The sequence below is a fragment of the Musca autumnalis genome, unplaced genomic scaffold (assembly GCF_047663935.1).
Source record: "Musca autumnalis isolate F117 unplaced genomic scaffold, ASM4766393v1 scaffold_2, whole genome shotgun sequence".
Lineage (NCBI taxonomy): Eukaryota > Metazoa > Arthropoda > Insecta > Diptera > Muscidae > Musca > Musca autumnalis.
The window spans coordinates 147,233,280-147,248,590 of NW_027411755.1; positions in this window are offsets into that span (position 1 = coordinate 147,233,280).

A 15,311-nucleotide genomic window follows, 5' to 3' on the forward strand; every position below is an offset into this window, starting at 1 on the left:
TTTGCATTAAACAATCCGAAGAAGATTTTGTTGTCACATTCTTGTTTTGTTGCCCACATTCTTGAACAAAGTTTTTCTACTTCAGAACCTCTTATACAAGCGATAAAATTTGATAAATGCGTATGCAGAGAAACGCTATTACATCTGGTAAGTTCCTTTACTTTTAAAAATGGTAAAACCGGCAAAAGTAGTAAAATTTGTAAACTGCTCCCATATGAATTGTATTGTGTCGGAAGTAAAGGAACGCTTTTCGAGTAAAAAATAGTAAAACTTGAAGATTCTTGCACGTAAAGGAACAGAGCTAACATGGTGATCTCTTCTTGCATGTTAAATTATCGGCATTGCCTTCATTCCCCGTCCAGCATCTATCTGTGAAATTAGTATAGAGCTTTAAGGTAGGTTATTCAAATTTAAACGGAATTTTTATCCGACCGAATTTTAAAATGATGATCTGAGGGTATATACCCTTACATATATTTCAGCAAAACCGACTAAAACAGTCTAACTTATTTCTGTTGCTATTTTTCGATGTAAGATACAGCAGAATCAATATGGAACATACATTACAAATACCTTAGTGAAAATAACATATAAGCATTAGGGCTATAACCAAAAAAATACCACCACATAGCCGTGTAGAGCATGGAAAACTATTATGAAATACGGCGTCAATTTTTCTCTATCGCGAAAAAAGTTTCCGCACCAAATGCATTGAAGTTCAGAAATGCATTTTTTAATTTTAGCTGTTATGACAACATATTTGCTTTTAATTAAAATTTTTATTTTTTTGTAATCTAATTTAAAATCATTATCAAAGCGTTCTGGACCAATTTTTTCTCAAATCGCGCCATTTCGGAGCATTTTATGAATTTTTGACACTATTGCAGTTTTTGCTTTTTCTTTATAAACTCGTGAATTTTATGTTTATATTTTTTGTACCTACCGGACAAAAGAATATGGGGTCATTTGCAACGAATTCGCGAAAGTTACAGGCTGTTTTTGTTGACTTTGCCTGTGAGAATCGTATATGTTTTTTACAAAAATACAACACCAGTACCACGTGGGGAATTTTGTCCTAATAATGAAAACGCGTTTCTAAGATCGATTCGGTGAAAAAAGTTTCCGCGCCGACTGTAATTACTAAAACCCTTTTGATATTTTTTCTACTTATAATTTTAAATTTGCTTTGTTTGAATAAATATTCATAGAAAAAATACAATTCTCACAGGCAAAGTCATTAAAAACTGTCTGTAACTTTCGCGAATTTGTTGCAAATGACACCATATTCTCTTGTCCGATAGGTACAATAAATATAAACATAAAATTCACGAGTTTATAAAGAAAAAGCAAAAACTGCAATAGTGTCAAAAATTCATAAAATGCTCCGAAATGGCGCGATTTGAGAAAAAATTGGTTTAGAACGCTTTGATAATGATTTTAAATTAGATTACAAAAAAATAAAAATTTTAATTAAAAGCAAATATGTTGTCATAACAGCTAAAATTAAAAAATGCATTACTGAACTTCAATGCATTTGGTGCGGAAACTTTTTTCGCGATAGAGAAAAAATTACACCTTTTTTCATAATAGTTTTTCATGCTCTACACGGCTATGTGGTGGTATTTTTGATATTTGCAAAAATGTGCAAAAAGTTATATCCCTAATAAGCATATGTATATGGTCCAAGTGTAGGAAAAAGTTAAAAATGGTGCATGTTTTATTAATTTTCAGTGGTATATGAAATTACCCCCGGAGTCGGAGTCGTGAAAAAAAACTGGCCTGGAGTCGGAGTCGAAGGAAAAATCCCTCGATCCGCAGCCCTGTGCAAAATATTAAAACAAATTTGCAAAGGTCAATCCTTTCGATAGGTGTTGTGCCCACTTGTCATTTTAGTTTTCCACCGTAGTATTTTGTAGAGCTTTTGTGCTATTATATCAAAAAAGCTTGCACGAAAAACATTATATCGCTGTAAATAGGGCTACAAGGAGTATCTGAAACGGATTTTGTACAAATGTAATTGGAGTCTAAGGCATTATTTCGATGAGGCACATTGTTGATCGTATCAAAGTTAGCTTAAAGGCTGAAGGATAAAAAACGATTTAATAAAAATGTATTGTATTCAAAAATCTGGTTGTCTAACTGTATGTTTAATATCAGGAACGAAAATGTTTGTGACATATATTTTATTAGCGTGTGTTTACTCCCATACGCTTAATTTAACTAACTCTAAATGAGAGGTGCTTACACTAGGGAAGTTTTTGCGGATTTTGAAAGTACAATGTTCATAGATGAGAAAAATAAAAAAGCAAAAAAAAATCGGCTGAGGGATTTTCAAATAAACCGCGGTCAAAATTCTCATTTTTAGGGCTTTTTTAGATTTTGTATGGAAAATGCAAGCTCCATCGAAATGGGATTAGAGCAGATGTTGAAGCAGTGAAAATTCTCTACAATATTGGCCTTAATGGTATTTTCGTAAATTTTACCATTTTTGAGATATAGATGTTCAAATTGGGACAATGTACGAGTACTGACTATATCGCCTCCTTATAAAACAATGTCATGCACGGTTGCACCTTAACTATCTTTTAATGAAAACCGCTTCCACCCGGGGAAGTTTTTGCTGACTCTGAAACAGCAATGTCTATAGATAAGAAAAATCCAAAAACAAGAAAAAATAGCTAGAGTAATCTTTAAATAAACCTAAAAATGTGACCTTTGACCGTAATTTATTTAAAATCTCTCCAGCGATTTTTTTGTTTTTGGATTTTTCTTATCTATGCACATTGCTGTTTCAGAATCCGCAAAAACTTCGCAGGTGTAAGCAATTTCCAATTAATTTCTCGTTGGAAATCGAGCTTTATGATCAATAATGCATCTGAAAAAGGAAAGCGGACGACTCGAACCCACACACCCACCACTATGTGGCATGTGGGACGGCTTCGTTATCATCTAACTTTTACTCATTCAAATGCAGTTTGCTTTTTTACAGTGCTGAATGTTTTTTTCAGTCATTGTATGGCTTTCATGACAAACGCTTAGCGTAGTCTTTCAAAGTTATGAGTTTGGCTCTGAACACTAACACACGTGGCTCAGCTGATTTTATTTATTTGAAAATTTTGCCTTTTTTAGGCGAAGATCATTTTTAGTATTAATTTCTCGTTGGAAATCGAGTTTAATGATTAATAGACATCGGATTTTTGCATGTTTTTATACCCTATACCACAATGTGGAAAAGGGTATTATAAGTTTGTTTTGGTAAAAATTCATGTAACACCGCGAAATATTCGTCGGAGACCCCCAATGTGGTATACCAATCTTCATATCTCGACGAGATAAAGCGATTTTGAGATGTGTGTCCGTCCGTCCGTCCGTCCGTCTGTCCATTATAAATTGTAAACACGCTCCAGGCCGCAATTATGGACCGATCGTCACGAAATTTTGTATGGAGGTCGGGTTCAGATCAGAATAGATCCCTATTCTTATTGGTGATGATCGTGAAATATTTAGCGGGTGAAATGGACCAAAAACATAATATTTATCCAATATTCTAGCGGCTCTGTAGGTCTCAATAATAGTCCGATCAACGCGTAGAGGTTAAATGGACCACAACTTTTGTGTGAAAATTGTGAAAATTTTTAATATACAGCTTATATCTTAATTCCTGGAAGTGACATTCCGGACAAGTGGGATATACTTGGAAGTGGAACGCTTGACCTTTCAATTAATGCCAATTATGTTGATGTGCATGATCAGATAACAGAGTTACAGCCTAATATATTCCGTTATTTGTTTGTAGTGTAATAATAAACTCGCTAGAAGTCGCAATTATACATCAATAGTCACGAAATTTTGCAGCAAGTAAGAGTATAGGTCGAAAAAGATGCCTACAATTTTGAATGATGTTCTGATATTCCTTAGCGGGTGAAATGTACCATTACTTTTGTATGGAAAATATAAAAATTTTATTTTTGGTCGATATTTTAATTCCTTACATATGGAAAAAAAAACTATTGACCTTTCCTCTGATGTAAATTGCAATAAAGTGTATGCTAGATAACGGGCCAACTGCCTAATATATAATGGGTTCTGTGTAGAGAACCACATTTTTATCCCACGTTACTTATTGTCTCTCCAAAAGTTTATGTAACACCACGAAATATTCGTCCTAGACCCCTTATTTGGTATGCCGAAATTCATATCTCGACGAGATAAAGCGATTTAGCGATGTGTGTCCGTCCATTAAAAATTGTAAACAAGCTTAAGGCCGCAATTATGGACCGATTGTAACTAATTTTTTAAGGAGGTTGGGTTCGGGCCAGAATAGAAATGATTAGTTTTTGGTGATGATCGTGAAATGTTCAAGGGATGAAATGGACCAAAAACAAAATTTTAACCAATTTTGTAGCGTCTCTGTAGGTCAAAATAATAACCCGCAAAATTGTAAACAAAGTTTGAGTTTATGATGAATATGAAGCTTACAAACCAACGTGAAGATCAGATAATACTTAACGGGTTAAATGGACTGAAACTTTTGTGTGAAATTGGTAAAAATTTCAATAACGTAGCGGTTAAACAACGGAAGTAGTAGTACTACATAAGTGGGTTTCATAACATTTTATGTGAACTAAATTTTCTTTTCCTGCTACAAAAATGTCTTTGTCATGCTAGATAACTTTTTGGTTTTGGTCATAAGTATTATACATTACATCTCTGATATTTGATAATTAAATTTTCACAATCATTGAAAAGAAGTTCCGTGGAGAGCGATTGTCCAGGGATAGTGGAATAGGGTATCCCATGGTCGGCTCCGTCCGACTATAGACTTTTCTTACTTGTTTATTTCTTATCCGATTGGATTCAAATTTTGGATCTAGGCGTTTTAAGGGTGAATTTTTCGATATTTGGGATCATATCAAAAGCATGCAAAAAATATGCAAAATATGCAAAATATACAAAAAATATGCAGAATATGCAAAAAATATGCAGAATATGCAAAAATATGCAAACAGTTTTTGGCCGAAAATCGTCATAAAAGTCGTAAAATTGTCAGTTAAAGCTGGAAAAAACATCCAAAATCTTCAAAGTGTTCTAAATTAAGATTTTTGGTCATTTAGCGCCGATTTTTTAGCAGATTATTATGTTATTGAAACCTCATACGACTGTGTGGTGTAGGGTATAAAAATATGGTATTGTAATACCATTTTTTTATTACACTGTGAACACAAATTTTTGGGGCGGAGATAATTCCTTTCGGAGATGAAAGCCCTTGGTGAGTATATTAAGAATCCCAAAGGACAGATCCGCCGTGAGTCGAAATTCTGCGTTATGGCGTGATGAAGTTTTTGCTGGAGACCCTGTAAGGCATCAGGAATTAGTGTCATATCTTTGTTCACTGTTGTCTTAGCTTATTGTTGAGATAACAAGTCTGCAGTCGAATCGAATGAGGATTATTTTCGTAGAGCACTTCGACCTTCTGACTCTCTTCCTTCAATGTCCTTTTCGTCCTTTATTTTAAGAGCCGCTATAAAAGTACCACAAGATGACGTTTTTCAGCTTCGAAATGTTCTGCAAAAATGTCGCTCAGAAAATTTTAGGTACGGCTCTCATTGACAACTAATCGATTTTGTCGATTTTTTCACCTTAGGGTGAAAGTGGAGTCTATTAAAAAATACGTTTTCTTCGTTTTTTTATTCTTATTTAAATTTACTCAAGTGTCTGACATCATGTGGTTGAGAACGCATTGTTTTAGTTGTTCGTCCTATGTAATTAATTGGTTATAATCTTTGATAAGATGGACTCCTCGCTCTGCTATGACGTTTACAACTATCAAGTTTTCCTTTGCGCCTCCTGAAAATTCGGAGTTAATGTTTAATCTCTTGCACAACAAGAAGTCCCACTTTTAAGTGGGTAAACCTTTTTCTAAGAATTTCGGCAGTAGCTCTTTTGTAAGTTTATATCGAATATATTTTTCAAGAAATTCGGAGTTAATGTTTAATCTCTTGAACAACAAGTAAGTCTCACTTGTAACTACGCCTGGTAGACCTTTTTCTAGGAATTTCGACAATTGATTTTTTGTTAGTTTGGTTTGAATATTTCTGATACGTTTAATTCAATGATCATTTCAGAAAAAAACATAATTATGATTGAAATTTAATCTTGAAATTTTATAAATATGGTATTCATTTTTAACTGTGTATTTTAAAACTAAATAGATACTCAGCATCCTGGAAGCATAAGTATCGCCTACCAACACTTGTGGTGGATTTAAGGGAAATGTTTGTGTTAGCCGAAACAAAAGTCCTTCACAGTCTTTTGCTTAATGTGGCTGTTGTATATGGAATAATCCCCATGTACTGTACGGAATGTTGTTACAATAACTTTTGAGATATAACATAAGTGGAAACACACAAATAGGTATTACTACCAACTTGTTGGTTTTTTCAACATGAAAGAGTTTACATGAACTTGAACATAGAAGGTTGTTAGGTATTTGAAGGACATTTCACACTAAGTGGCAACTGGAAGCGAAATATAGAAACTCTTTATCAGGAACGCTAAGCTTTAGAATAGTGTGTCACCACTTGCCTCCAAATGTATATGAATAGGCAACGAAGTATCCATGCCATTGACCTTGTAGATCTTTGACCAGTATACCTTTCATGTGCATACAAAAAAGGTTGAAAGTTTGAAATATGAATATTTTGTCATATCCACATTAGGAAAAAAAAATATACTTGGAAGTGTTTGTAGTGCTTGAATGAAAAGTTACTAAAACATTTATGACGCAATCTCTGAAGATGGAAAATGTAGACATCATATGATACGTGATATATGAAGTATACACCGACAATGACAGGTTATGTCGGCTAGGTTATGTTGTTCAAAAAAAAAATCAACTCATCTGAATACTAACTAACTGACGGCGAAGTCGAAAAACTTCAAGGAAAAATACAGTGGGGTAAAGGTAACGTTTAAACTGAGTTCGCGTTCAAGAACAAACGCTCAATTGCACGGCCACCTTTGTATATAAGTGTGATATATTATAAACTAACAAATATGATGGCATTTCTTGGAAATATCATCATCTTAGCAAATAATGATTTTCATTTGAACTGTTTGTGTTCCTTTCAAATTCAATTTGTTTATGAAACCTTATCCAGTATATGTAGTCACTCTTGTTGTGTTCTTATTTATATGTAACTAGGGGAACCGGCGAACTTTCTCTCGCAGTCTGTTAGGTACTGAACTTGATGGCCTTGGTTCAAACCTATAATATCCCAGCAAAATTTGAAAGAAGGGATTCCATGCTATGACGTGATTTCATGGCATCTTTTGCATTGGTTCAAACGAAGTCGTGAAAGATCCGATCTTTTCATTAGCATTTGAACCAATGCAAAGGAAGTCGTGAAAGAACCGATCTTTTCATCAGCGTTTGAACCCATGCAAAGGAAGTCGTGAAAGATTCGATCTTTTCATCAGCATTTGAACCCATTCCATAGATCCTATACAGATGAATTTTGTGTTTTAATTAGAGTTGTGTAGTTCCGTAACGAACTAGTTTCAAGGAACTATTCCGGACAAGGAACTATATCCAGCTTTTGCGTTTATATAGTTCCTTAAGTTCATATAGTTCCTTTCGTTTTTCTCGTTCCTTCAATTTAACGCCTACGCCGATCTTTCGTTGTTGCTGTTTGTTCGCTGCAATTTAATTATTTTTGTGTCAATTCATCCACCAAGCAATGAAAACATTTCGGTCTCGGAACTATTTGGAACGAGTAGTTTAAAATCCTTTCCATTCTTGGAGTATCAAAATTCAATTAATCAAAATGTTTTTTATTTAGATTTTTTTATTTTATAATTACTGCCCCCTTTTTTATACATAGTAATTATTATTTTTTGAGTAGTTCTAATATCCCTCCCTTGTATATTTAAGCTATTTTATATAATATAAAATTGAACATTATACTGTAGTATACAGCCTTAAGGTCGAAAGACTGGACATATGAAAATTGAAATAAATAAATAAATAAAAAAAAAAAAAACAAAGAGCGACGAAAGAGAAAGATTCGTTAAACTATTTCGGTCTCGGAACTATTTGGAATGAAAAGAACAATGAAAGAGAAAGATTCGTTGAACTATATCGATCTCGGAACTATTTGGAACTATGGAACTACTTTAAGGAACTAGTTCCTTTTGGGAAAAGGAACTAGAAAGATCGATCCGTTCCGGGAACTAGAATGCTCAACTCTAGTTTTTATTATACACATTTTTCTAAATATATAATATTAATAATTTACAATAGGCTTGATGTTGTCGGAGACTCGAAATCACAACCAACGGTGTTAAAACTCTCGTCGTAATGATAATGTCATTGCAAAGGGTTGGTGAAAATGACATGCCAAAGCTTTGGTGGAAATGACATGCCAAAGCATTGGTGAAAATGACATGTCAAAGCATTGGTTTAAATGACATGCTTTGGATCCAAAAATGAAAAGCATTTTTGGGGTCCACGCTCGTATAAAATTCATCGATGAAGATGCTAAAAAGATGGCATGCCAGATCACTTGCACCCATGATTGAATGGCATCTTTGGCATCGAACATTTTGCTGGGATTATTATCATGGCGAATTTAATAAGGTCATCCAAAAGCCGAATGCGGTAGAATTCAGGCCGTTGCACAGGGGCCAAATTTCGAAAACCCTGGCCAAAAAAAATTGTGTAAAATATTGTTTATAGAAAAACAGAAGATACGTGTATCGGCGTATTGAAAGTTTACGTCGTGGCAAGTTCCGACGAGATAAAGCGATTTTGAGATGTGTGTCCGTCCGTCCGTCCGTCCGTGTGTCCGTCTGTCCATTATAAATTGTAATCAAACTCCAGGCCGCAATTATGGACCGATCGTCACGAAATTTGGTATGGAGATCGGTTCCACATCAGAATAGATCGCTATTTTAATTGGTGATGATCGTGAAATATTTAGCGGGTGAAATGGACCAAAAACATAATTTCTATCCGATTTTGTAGCTGCTCTGTAGGTCGCAATAATAGTCCGATCGCCTAAAGTAAGAGTATATGACAAAGAAGAAGCTTGCAAATTGAGATGGCGATCAGATAATATTTAGAGGGTTAAATGGTATGGAGATCGGTTTCACATCAGAATAGCTGCTCTGTAGGTCGCAATAATAGTCCGATCGCCTCGAAATTTTAATAAGGTAAGAGTATATGACAAAGAAGAAGCTTGCAAATTGAGATGGCGATCAGATAATATTTAGAGGGTTAAATGAACCAAAATTTTGTGTGAAATTTGTGAAAATTTTTAATATACAGCTTATATCTTTATTCCTGGAAGAGACATTCCGGGCAAGTAAGCTACACTTGGAAGACGCTCTTTTGACCTTTCCATTGATGTCAATTATGTTGATTTACGTGCTCAGATAACATAGTTACAGCCTAATATATCCAGTTATTTGTTTGTAATGTAATCAGAATCAAGCTAGAGGTCGCAATGATAGCTCAATAGTCACGTAATTTTGCACGATGTAAGAGTTTAGGTCTAAGAACATGCCTACAATTTTGAATGATGCTCTCATATTATCTAGTGGGTTAAATGGGCCATTACTTTTTTATGAAAAAGATAAAATAGTTATTTTTGGTCCATATTAATTTAATTCCTGGATGGCATATACCGGCAAGATAGCCCACATATGGAAAAATAACTACTGACATTTCTCCTGATACAAATTGCAATAATGTGTCTGCTAGATAACGGGCCTACTGCCTAATATATAATGGGTTTTGTGTAGAGAACCACAATTTCCTCCCATACTACAATTTGTCTATCATGACAGAGAAATTTTCAGTTCAGTTGTCCAATTAGATTTTTATACAAATATTGCAGCGTGGAGTCGCTTTTATACCCTCAGCCTTTAAGATAATGGGTATATATGTACATATACAAAATATGACCAAAGATGTACCTCATCGAAATAATGGTTTTAGACCCCAAGTATGGTTGGACGAAATTCGTTTCAGACAATTTGGAGTCGATTTAGCCCTGTCCGTTCATCTGACAAATATCAGAGATATGGCAAATTGCATTGTATATATATTTATTTATATTAGGTGAATTTCAAATAGAAACCTAATGTGACGTAGTTTATATCGCCGAATCCGAAAGGCGTGTCCTAAGTTGCCAATTGTAGAGAAGTTTTTCATGGATGAAATACTCAGGAAATATCGCCAACATTACTAAGGGTTATTATGCCACCGTTGAAAATTTGATATGGCCAGGCTTGGGAATCGAACACGGACAACAACAACCACTACTTCGTCAAACGAAGAAATTCTAAAACAAAACAAAGACATATCTGACTTAAAGTCGGGTATGATCGAAATGCAAAACTGCATAAAACAACTAACAATAAACATAACAACCACAACAACAAATATAACAAATCTTACGATGTTCAGTGGAGAAATTAAAGAGCACATTGCCGATATTAACCGAAATGTGGCGACAATAACAAAACAAATACAAGAGTTACAAATGAGAGACCAACAAAAGAGCGAAAAAATAAAAGAGCTTACGGAACGTATAGAAAAAATGGAACAAAAATCAATAGAAAAAAATATCGAAATAGGCAACATAACAAACGAAAACATAGAAGTGAATCAAGTGCTTAAACAAATTAGTGAATCCATAGGCGTGCCTATAAACAGCACTGATATAAACAGAGCATACAGAATTAAAAGGAAAAATAAAATTGCTGTGGAATTTATATCTCTTAATAAAAAAAGAGAAATAATGGACAAAATTAAGAGGCACAGAGTAGAGATAAAGGCATCGGGGGAAGAGAATAACACCATTTACTATGTAAATGATGAGCTCACGGCGCATAACAAACATTTATTATGGTTAACAAAAATCAAAGCAAAAGAATCAAATTGGAAATACGTGTGGGTTAAAAATGGCAATATTTATGCCCGAAAAAATGAAAATTCGCCTTTCACAGTAATTCGCAATACATCTGACATTGAAAATATAACGGAAGCAAATTAAAAAAAGAAATTATAAAACTCATATGCCGCAAAGAAAATCATCTGAAATCTAAAATAAAAGTACTTTTTCTAAAGAAATATTGTAAAACGCTTGCAAAATACCAAAAAAATATATCTAAAATATAAATAAACTATACAAATAGTAAAATATATGAATATATAAATAAATAAATAAATCGAATTAAACAAATAAAAAATAGAAATAAATATATAAAATAAATAATAAGATTTTATAAAATAAATTAATCAATAAAATTTATTAAATAAATAAATATAAATAAACACAAACTATATATAATTAAAATGAATTACACGGAAGAAATATTAAATAGTTTTAACGACATCAATTTGAACTATCTGAATTACAATATGTCGGTAATACATTTAAATATTAGATCATTAAGGAAAAACTTTTTGCCTTTCATAACCAATTTATCAAAAATAATAAATAAAATCCAGTTAATTGTATTAACCGAAACGAATATTTGTGATGATGAGAATCAATATTATTTCATCGATGGTTTCAATGCAATATTCCGAAACAGAGAGCGCAGAGGTGGTGGTATTGCAGTATATATCAGAAGTGATACTCAATACGAAGAATTAGAAATCGAAATGGAATCGGCAGAGGCAATGCAAATAAAAATAACAACAACAGACAACAAAAAAACTACGATTATACCAATATATCGACCACCAAATAAAAACATAAGAACATTCTTACTTGAATTAGAAAAACTCATAAGTGCCATGGACAGTCAAAACAATGTTATCTTTTTGGGCGATTTAAACATTGATTTAATGAAACAGAACATTGTAACAACAAATTATTTGAATATCCTCTCATCTTATGGGTTACACAGCATGGTTAATAAAGTGACCAGGGAGGATAATCAGTCGTCGACATGTATTGATCACTTGTTCTCTAGATGGGATAAAAATCTCTTACACGCACATGCAGCAGTGATAAAAATTGATCTATCTGACCACTTCGCGATATTTGGGTGTGTTGATGGAAACAAATCAATATCGAAACAAAAACAAAACACACAAACTAATGAAACCATATTATTAAACAACTACAAAGTTAGCCAAGAAATAAAAAACACAGATTGGGAACAAATAATTAATGTATCTAATGGCACAAACGACCTATTTAATAATATATACACTGCATTCAATAATATATATAAAAACTCAACAACACAACAAACAAAACTCAAAAAAAGAAATCCATATCCATGGCTCAATGAGCATATTCTAAAATCTTGCGACATAAAAGATAAATTATATAAAAAATGGATTCAAAATAAAAACAATCAAATAAACGAAAAAATATATAAAAGCTTCAATAACAAACTAAATAAACAAATTATTAAAGCAAAAAATGATTATTACTATCACCAATTCATATTAAACCGAAGCAATATACGAGGTACTTGGCAACTGATCAACAAAATAACTGGTAAAAAGTCGGAAAATTTAAACGAAGAAATAAAGAAACACTTTAAAGATGAATCCCTAAGTGATATAACTGATAAGTTTGCAATAAAATTTAACGAAAATGTAATGAAAATAATACATTCTTGTCCAGTTATAACCTTAAATACAAGATTTGAAAGAATTGTCAACAACTCGTTATACATGGAATATGCAACGGAATACGAAATAAACAATATATTAAAAACATTGAACACAAGAAAAAGTGCGGGAATAGACAATATTCGTTCCGTCGACTTAAAAACACATGCTAACCTTTTAACGCCAATTATAACAAAATTAATAAATGCCAGCATCTCTGAATCATTAGTACCAGACAAAATAAAGCAGTCAATCATAAGACCAATCTATAAGAGCGAAGATAGAAAGGATTACAACAACTATCGGCCAATATCCTTACTACCAGTTGTTGAGAAGGTATTAGAAGAAATCATCACAAGAAGGCTTACTAATTTTCTGAAGAAATACAGCATCATAAATAAACAGCAGTTTGGTTTCCAAAAAGGTAGAAACATAAATCAACTACTGGGTTACTTTACCAATCATATCAGTGAATCCCTCAGCCAAAACAAAAACTGTCTCGCTTTATTTATTGACTTCAGTAAGGCTTTCGACACTCTGCCCCATAAAAAGCTTATAGAAGCACTAGAAAGAAGCGGAATACGTGGACCTACATTGGGGTGGTTTCAAAACTATCTCTCATCGAGATCATACTGTGTAAAAATTGGAGACACATACAGTTCTATGATGGATGCTCCCTATGGTGTACCACAGGGTTCCAAATTGGGCCCAATTCTCTATATAATCTATTCCAACGAAATGGTACTGCAGCTTAAAAACAGTATCGCATTTACATACGCTGATGACACTGCTATTGTCGTCTCCAATCAATCAATGAACGCAGCAACGAAAATCCTTCAAAATGAATTCAATATAATCAGCAGATGGTGCCATGACAGTGGCTTAAATGTAAACTCATCCAAAACCAAAATTGTTCACTTCAGGCCTAGAAGCAAACCAAAGGCAAGCATCGAAATATTATATCATGACATAGACTGTCTTCACAAACACCACAATCAAAACTGCCAACTTAACAACGACAAATGCAGTACAAAGTTGGAAGTAGTGGAAACCTATAAATATCTGGGAGTCAAATTAGATGACAATCTTAAATGGAAAACGCATGCACAGTACCTACAAAATAAATTACGACAATCGGCTTATGCATTATATCACCTTAGCAACTCTGCACCATACTAAGTCTTGAAGCAGGCATATTTCTCGTTAGTCGAATCTCATCTCAGGCATGGGATCACAGCATGGGGAAATGCAAGATGTACCAGACTTTTACAAACACAACAAAACCGGATTGTAAAACTCATAAACAGGAAAATGCAGAACGAAAATCAAGGAAACAAAACATCAACCAAACAAATATACAAAAACTTAGAAATATTAAATATTAATCAACTCTACTCAATATCTATCGTAAACGAATTTATGGAAGATGGAAGCCTAGCGAAGAAATTGGATCACAATCTAAATACAAGAAATAGAGCTGAAGGCAAATACAAAATTCCAAAGTATAAAAATGATTACGCGAAGTACTCACTTTCTGTTGAACTGCCTAGTACGCTAAATGGACTGCCGAAAGAAATCATCAATGAAAGAAATAAAAATATCAGAACTAAATTAATGAAAAAATATTATATAAGTAAATAAAATAATACCGAATAGTCTACAGCCAGTTTGGCCAAAATATGAATATAATTTATAGATCTCATACCCACACACAAGCTAAATACAGCTTCGTGGGTCGTAGAATATAATGAAATGTAAATATTTTCTTGAAATAAAAAAATAAATAAATAAAAAAAAAAAAATATTCAGCGTGCAAAGTGGTTGCACATAGCTAATTCCTAAAGGTTGTGGTGTAGGGTATCACATGGTCGGCCCCGTCCGACTATAGCCTTTGCTTACTTGTTTTTGAATAAATTTGTTTTGTTCTTTTTTCGAGATGATGCATTAAAGTAACATGAAATTTAGTTTTAGACGAAAAGTGTTAAAAGAAGAAATATTCTACACAAACTTTCATTGTAAGTTTCGGAACAAACTAGATATCTAAGTAAAACACTTTGTTAAGAAAATTACGTTACAAAATTAGACATTATAGGTAGAAATTATTTGTTAAAATTTTTGACTCTTAATTAAAATTTATTCCATACTGAGTCAAAATCTCCTAAAATATCTCACTTTTTGGGGGTTGTGTCAAAAGAAGAAATGTTTCAAATCAAATTTCATTATGAGTCTCTGAACAAAAGAAATTTGTAGCTATAATATTTAACATCTCCAGAAGCTTTCGCTTTTTATATATGATTTAGGACCATATTTCACCGTTTTTATTCACATTTTAGTTATCTGCGGTCACAAAATATAGTTTATTGATGTTTTTTGATAATAAATTCATTCAGATTATTATGTGTGCTCGATCCAAACTGATTTTGAAATATCTATGGTGAATATATATAGGGAAAATACTGATAACACAGAACGGACTGATAACTCAGATTACGTATTTTAGTACTATAAACTAAAATAACGTCATCAGGATAAGTCATAGGTTCCTGATATTGTATGTGAAAATGCAGGGAATGTATACGGCTATTGTCCAGTGAATATATCTGACATATGAGTCCTAACATCCATGGTTTTGGCATGGGCCTAAATACTCTAATGATGGCAGCTACTCCTG